This window comes from Alligator mississippiensis, chromosome 5, assembly GCF_030867095.1.
Source record: "Alligator mississippiensis isolate rAllMis1 chromosome 5, rAllMis1, whole genome shotgun sequence".
In the NCBI taxonomy this organism is placed as follows: Eukaryota; Metazoa; Chordata; order Crocodylia; family Alligatoridae; genus Alligator; species Alligator mississippiensis.
Window position 1 is genome coordinate 61,967,042 of NC_081828.1, and position 8,057 is coordinate 61,975,098.

The 8,057-nt window shown below is 44.0% G+C and overlaps 1 long non-coding RNA gene across 1 annotated transcript; it reads right to left on the bottom strand.

The window, feature by feature from the left end:
* Positions 1–6,591: 6,591 nt before the first annotated feature.
* LOC132250627 (uncharacterized) lies at positions 6,592–7,827 on the bottom strand. Its single transcript, XR_009462221.1, has 3 exons — positions 7,762–7,827; positions 7,191–7,223; positions 6,592–6,659 (listed from the first exon to the last, which is right to left on the bottom strand). It is a non-coding gene; the product is annotated as an uncharacterized LOC132250627 (long non-coding RNA).
* Between the last annotated feature and the right edge of the window lie 230 nt (positions 7,828–8,057).

Sequence of the window (8,057 nt, forward strand, 5' to 3'; positions counted from 1 at the left end):
AGCAAGAGACTTAAGTGATGGAGGAGGTCCATTCCAGTCCTGTTCTATGTACTCAACATCTTATCATTTGTCAAAATATACACAGAATAGTCTAACAATCCCCATACTGTGTAACTGTCTTTCAGCAAATAACATTCTAGCTACCATGCTAATGAGAGATCCTGTAATACTACCTTCATTCTTCGCAGACAATATGAAGACTCGTTTGCTTCTTCAGAAAGAGGGAAAAAAAGGTGAAATTAAGATCAGTAATTCAGGTTACAATTTCTTTAAGACTGTTATAACTAGCAATGTTTTCTTTTAAAAGATAACTACAAACCAGAAAGAAGTAATTAATTTTAAAGAAACCCACCTGTTTAGACATATGAAAGCTTCATAAGGCTTCCAAACTACATTAGTTTAACTCCCACAGAAACACCAGTATCTTATTTTGGTTGATATGCTAGACATCTGTAACACAAAATAATCTGCTTCACATGCAAGTTACAAAGTGCAGTGAATGCTCTTGTCATCCACTTAACTTTTGTAACTTGACTATCCAATAGAGGAGATCTGAGGCTCTCTCCCCCTAGTGTATTGATTTCTTTAATATTCCATTCTGTTGAAGGATTTCAAGGAGCCAGTAGTCTCTCCTACTCTAAGTGGCTTGCCTTTGTAAGTATTTAGGCACAAGCATGTGAAACGTTGGTTCTTGTCTGGTGCCTTCTGCTTAAATATATGTCACAACATAGCTTCTCTGCTTCATGGATGTTTCTTAAGACGCCGCTGGGACTGTCATCCCCCAGGGTCAGGTCCCTGCCCCTCCCAGGGCTTCAGGGCCCTGCTCCTGGGAGAAAAAGATTCTGGGTGTCCTGCCCCAAGTTGAAGTACATGTTTACAAGTGAGGAAACCTCTGCTTGTAGATACCCCTATGTCAGGACATGGGGAATCCCACAGCATGGGATTCAAGCATAGAGTGGGGAGCTCCCCTAGGAGTTCCCTCCTCCCCTTGAAGTGGCAAATGGAGGGGGAAACGCTTAGGGGAGCTCCCCCTCCTCCACACTTGCAGACTTGTCCCAAGGGAATGATAGTCCTGCTGTGATGTGCAAGTGGAAGAGGGAGCCATTTGCACATCTAGCTATGCACTAGGAGAATTATTCCCCTGGTGCAGACTGAGGAGCTGCCCTAAGGATACCCTCCCTTTCCCTTGTACATGGTCCCTGACCCAGGAAAGCGGGTAGAGGAACAGCGGCACAATAGGCATGCTGACACCAGCATCCTTTCCTCCATGCTGCCCTTCGGTCAGGAAACCACATGCAATCAGAGGGGGGAACTCATGGGGTACAAATACACACACAAACGGAGGAGAGTATTGCAAACCCATGCCTGGGCAATCATTCTGGTGCAGACATACACGTGCAAAGGATTCCCTCCTTCTGCTTGCACACTGTGGCATGGCAATAGTTTCCCCCAGTGCAGGTTTGCTCCCTTAATTTTCCCCTCTGCTTGCTGCTGCCCCCTGGTCAAGGGCCATGTACATGACAAGTGTCCTTATCCCCCTGTGCCCCAACATTGGGGTACATCTGCAAGTGGCAGCTGCCTTGTTTACAGATGTGTGCCCCCAAGTTGGATCAGGCCCATAAGGCCAGGGAAGCTTCTGCCAGGGGTGGTGGTGGTATGTTTTCGTATGTGTGCAATAGGAATAGGAATGGCTGTGGTCCTCAATGGCACTCTGAAAAGCATTGTGGAAATGGTACAGAAACACCCCAAGGCTGCATCCACACATGGTGTAGACATTTGGTCCCCCTGGGACAATTAGCGGCACAAATTGTGCCACCGCTAGTTGTCCCCAGTAAATGCCCATGCCGTGTGCACTCTGGCATGTGACAAGTTACCCATGGGGAAGGTAGAGGAGACTGAAGCCAGCACTGGGCTGGACCCAGTAGCCTTTCCTGGGATCCTGGGGGCATCCCGGGGCTGCAGCAGCAGTGATTTTGCCACGTGGAGCCTGGCTGGCAGATGCAGTACAGCTCTGGCTGGCCCAGCTCTGGTTTTGAGTTGTGGCCGCTGCCCTTGGGTGTGCTGCTCCACTTCGCTTCCATTTCCTGTAGGGTTTTTTTGACCCCTGTATACCCAGGGGTCAAAAAAAAAACCTTCTCTCTATGCTGCTTCCTTGCGTTGCGGAGAACTGAATATGTGGTATGTTGAACCACAGATGTGTCTGTGGGGTCACATAATGCAAGGCCATGTTCATCTGGACACGGCTGAGGAGACCCTAGCTATTTTTTCAGAATGCTGTTTTGTGTAAGAATGTTCCAGTCCATAGCAGCCAATTAGGCATTCACACATGAACCAGATGTAAAATGTGATGCAATATTGCAAGGTCTTGTAGTCAGTTTTGCAGTTTCCTTCTCCATCTTTTAAAAAGGTAAGTATTGCAAAACTACATTTTTTGTAGGTTTACAAAAGCTGGCTTCCAGAGGCTATACCTTTATCTACTTTAGTACAATATTTTAGAGATTAGGATAGAATCTATAGGAAAACAGCTGTTTCCAATTTAATTTGAGACTGTGTACACATCAATAAAAAATGCATGTTTGCAGCTGATCAAATTGCCTTTAATAAGAATAAGACTGCATGGTACAAACACTATAGATATAATGGAATTAAAAAGAAAGAAAGTCACCCAGTAATGGAAGGACTAATATGTGCAGTGATATTTCAGCATGTTGCTCTTTACTGTCTCCAATGTGATACATTTAAGATACAGAAGAATTCCATTTTATCACTGACTTGATTTTAGACAAAACACTTGGAAAAAAGATTATTCCAACTCAATTACAGTAAAACCAGCTAGAGAGTGTATCAAACTAGCCTGAACTACAGCTTATTGGAACTTTCAAAATCTTGTAAGAACCTATAGAAATGAATGGATGCTTTGCAGGAGATGCACAGTTCCAGTTTAACAAGTTATGTTTGCTACCAATTTCACATAACTTTGTGTAGCACTGTGGTATCAAAGATCTGGCCTGCAGGCTAGATTCAGCCCACTGAGCCTCATCATTCAGCCCCTAGTGCTGTCGCTGGGGCTTGGAGTTGACCTACATGCTGCACATACTGCACACTAGACCAGCCCCTGCATTACACACGGCTCCTACTCCAGCTGGACTGAGACTGGGCAGTGCATGGCACCTGCCCTGGCCAGTCCATGACCCCTACTGTATATAGCACCCACCCTGGCCAGTCCAGCATCACTTACATGTGGTACCTGTCTTGGCCCATCTGACCCATGAACAATCTCTGCCACTGATCTGATCACTAGGCCCAGATGAGTTTGACACCCCGATGTAACACTTTCTAGTTTACTTATTATTTAAAGCGTACATAGTCTTTTACACCTTCAAAATTCTGCAATTAAAAAACACAAAAACAAACAAACCACTAGTTAACATACACTGGGGGTTTTACCATGGTATCTGATTAAGCTAGAGCAAAAAAATTAGATGACTTACCCATGCCCATAAAGTGTACGCCAAAGAGGATTTACAACTCAGGAAACCTTGATTTCAAAGTCCTGTTTCTTCCAGTACACAGCTGGCCAATATGATCAAGTCTAGACACCTGAAAACTGGAATTTAAGTCCATCTTTAAGCTCCAAGATAAATGGCCTGATTTTCAATCATGTTGAGTCCTAACAGTTCTGATATTCTGGTCTCTTAGTTAGGGGTCTAAATATGGTTTTTAGATGTTTTTCTTCTAGATACAGGGCACCTTTGAAAGCAAAGCTAAGGTAGACTACATGGCTGTTCAGAATTTTCTGTTCTTCTCATTTGACATTGATGGACTAGTGGAAGTAACTTCTCTTCCTGGTAAAGCCTCTGAGTATCAATAGCATTGCCAATACAAGACCCACTGACAAACACTCTTGGAACCTGTTAATACAAAAAAATGAGTATGCTTAAGCCTACTACCATGAAAAATATACAAAACTCCTAGTTTTATATTTCATGTTAACCTATAACATATTATCATTTCCAACATAAACTTCCATAAAGAGCATCCTGCAATGCTTCAATGTTTACCTTTTCTTCAAAAGATGGTGTCACTGCAGATAGTTTTTGAATAATCAGTGAAAAAAAGTGATTCAAATGAAGTTACAGAGATATGTCGCATAAGCAGAATACAATTACTAAAATTCTCAGCACATGGGAATAAAATCTTGCAAATGGGTCATAGCTCCAACTGTTTTTAATTGTGTGTCTATGGCTTAAAAGGTCTTTATAAAGTACCACTCAAAAGACAGTGTTCCTAACAGCGCAGTAAGTTACACTGCTATGGGGTTTCAGGTCAGTATCACGAAGAACAAGAGAGATCCTCAGTTTAACTGGGAGCTAATTTCAAGGTTTAACCTTGCTTAGCATGCAAGATCTAGTGAGGTCACAGTCAATGGGGTACAGCTTGTATGTGTGGCATTCATTACACCAGAGAAGATATACTCACTGTCCTGCCACCAGTCATTTGTTGAAGAACATCTTGGAGCTGGCTTCCATTCCTTTGCATGTCTAGTTCTACTGCTGTGTAATTTACATTCATATCCTGAAACAGCTTCTTTGCCATTGTGGTGGGAGAAAACTCCCTGGGGTTCATTGTATAGCTGCATAGGAACTAGACAACCACAGGTAAAGGTTTATTGCTCGAGCAGTATATTTGCTCGAGCAATGACCATTAAACCAGCAAAGAGGCAAAATGGCCCCCCCTCAAGGGTGAGGCGATCTTTTATACTTTTTACAACAAGGCAAGACTATAGAGTTAACAAAAGCAATACTTGGGCGGTGCTTTACAAATCTTTATAACAGCATATTTCTATTAAGCTGAACTAGCACTTTTTAAAAGCTAAAAGTTAAGTAACAGTAACATTATGATATGTTAGCAAGAACTTGCAGTAGTAGATACTTCTTAAGGACACGATCGCTGTACTTAGAACAATGGCTTCTTTGTCTTATCTTGTTCTTTGCTATAGCTGATTTTACAGCACACAGACACAGATTCACTTGCTGCATTTTACTCAGAAAATGCTTAACACAGTTAAAATGATTACTTGACACAAGCAAAGGCTTAGCTATTATTCTGCCTTGTGGTCAGCGGCATTGCTAGGCCACAGGTCATGCCTTGTATTCATTCAGCTGCAAAGCTAATACTTCTTAATAATCTAAATTATTGTTAACAGTATGCTATCAGAAAACTATTTTATTTCAGGGTAATAACAAACATGCTCACTACACCATTTTGCAATAAGAACACGTTGTTTTAGAGAAAATCACCACGGTTGTCTGAAATAGTTTCCTATATATTTAAAAAGGAGTTTGAGTCAATTTACTGTTTTTAAAATATACTAGTTAACAATCAACACTTTCTTAAAGATAGTTAGACACAAAACATGAGTTTTATCATCATTCACTTAAGACAACATATGATAGAGATCAGTGACTTCTATCTTAAGTGTTCCAAGAATTCTAGGATAGGAGCCATTTTCCTTTAAATGCACATGGTTACACAATACCATGTACTTTTGATGCTGTAGAAACTCACTTTTTACTGCTCACTGATGTTTTTCAACTAGTGGGATGGAAAGGGGGAGAACGCTGCTGAAGCTTTCCCAACATACAGGATTGCGCTTATTTCACATTACTTTAAAACAGGGCAATACAACTAGCTGCCTGGGCAGGCCTAGTTTTGAGACTCACAGGCTCCCACCTATGTGCCGCTTACCTCATTGTTCTGGCTGGTGCTGCCACTGGGGTCTCCGATTTCCCCCTCCCTCCTCTGGCTTCTGCTTCCTGTCCCTACCGAGCCCTAGGAGCCCCACGTTGTGTGGTGTGGTGGGGACGAAGAGGAGCATTGCAGAAGGCAGAAGCTGTGGTGGCAGGGGGCAGAGGCAGCTGCTGTTCTGACCCTGATCCAAAGTCAGGGCTGGAGTCAGAGGCAAAGCAGCTACCTGCCCCCAACCCCTGTTGTCCTGTACCGCCCCACCCCCAAAATGATGTTGGGTTTCCTCCCCTGTATGTTAAATGGGAGGAAAAACTCATCTTGAATTCATATGCGTCTTCCAATATGGAAATATTGATGAGATGAAATAACCCTTTCAAGGGGGCCAGGAGGTATAGCAAGCACCATAGTACAAACTTGACAAACCCCAGCACCAAAATCTGTACATCTAAGGAAACCAAGGCTGCCAGCTTAAGGTACATTCTGTCTCTTGACTCCAGCTGCCAGCTGGACTCCACAGCTGAAGCAGTACAAGTCTCCTGCTTTTAATTCTCTTGACTGTAAGGAATTAATACCCAAGATAATATTATTCAATGTTTATGCCAGTGCTGAACTTAAATTACTTAGGATTGAGAGCCCAGCCAAAGTAATCAAAATGCAGGATGGGGGTTCAAAAATGCAATCTACATTATGTACTAAGTTTATGGATATTCAATATGGAGAAGTATTAAAAACAATTCTTCAATTGATTAAAAAAAGGCAGTTATTAATTTACATAAGAAGATTTTTTTTCTACATGCCAGAAAGAATTCTCCTTGTTAAATAACAAATATTTAGCTCCTAGGTTTACCTGGATCTGGTTCAAAGTAGCATCATTAGACAGTCACATGGAAGTAGGTGGGCTATTCCCCATTCTGAGAAAAAAAAAAAAGACTAAGCATTTAAACGCTCTAAATAAAGCCACTCATTTTTATGGTTCACAAGTTATATTAACAGGACACTAAAGATTGGTGTCAAATCAATGTTTTCTAGCATGGCCCCCCCCGATGAAATCTACATGCTAATTTCTGAAGTCTGGCTCAAGACTGTAAACTGTTTGGGACACAGACTCTTAATCTGTGCTCTCTTGGGTGGTCTAGTGCCCAGGATTATGTGCTTGCAAAGTGAGCAGAATAAAGGACTGGACCTGTCTGGGACTTTTATAAAAGGTCAGTTATGGCCCTGGCTGCAATCAATGTATACTGCAATGTCAAAATAATGTGCCACATCTAATGGTAGTAACAGTCCAGAAAACACTAAAACATTCTGCATGTGCCCCAGAATTTCGGAAGAGTGACAGCTTTCCCACCAGACCCCACACACCCAGCCATGCCTCGTAATTTTGCTTCTGCAGACTAACACCTACATGGCCAAGGCCCAGCGGGGAAAACATAACAGAAGAGTACCTTAAAAAATGACACTTCCAAGCCTCCTTTGCCCTGCGAGTACATAAAGGCATAGAGAAGTAGGGCTGGAAAAGACCTCCAGAGGTCATCTACTCCACCCCCCTGCCTGAGGCGGGATCATCCCTATCCAAACCTTCCTGTATAAATCATAATGTGAACTACACAAGCCTACTGTCAGGCCTGACACAGCACGGACCTAACATCCGAACCAGCCCCAGGTAAAGCAGGGGGATCAGGGCAGCCAACATCTTGTTTCTATAAAAGGTGAATGCATGCTCAGGAGATCCCAGGAACAGGATCGTACTCCCAGTTAAGGAGAAAGGTAAAAAAAATGCCCATGTCTATACCAGTCAGAGCATGGCCCCAAATACAGTGATTGGTCTGTTCCTGAGGGCAAGACCCTCTAACCACGAGCCTCTGGCTTTGGCCCCAGCACAAGCCTTCGCATGCCCACAGGCACACCCCAGGAGCCCTTGGCTCACCCCAGGAGCCCGGGCACCCCATGGCCACACCCCAAGCAGATGGTAAGAGCAGCAAGAGTCATCTGTGGCCTTTTTCTTAGAAGCCTTACAAACGGGTCCGGACTCCCGCTGCCTGCTGCTTTGCAAGCCCATGACCATGAAGCGCTGGGGCTGGCGGGGCCTGTGGGAACAGCTGAAATAAAGCCCGAGACAGGTTGCTTTTTACCCTGGAGCAAGTCTCGGGCCAGGCCGGGCTGGGCTGTGCACTGAGCCCGAGGACGCTCCAGACCCGGGCACTGTCGCAGGAGCCAGCCCATCCCCCCACGCCGCACTGACCTCAGCCGTGTGGCCGTGCACAGGGCCATGGCTTCACCTGTGGGAGGGGCTGATGCACCCCACCCTGCCC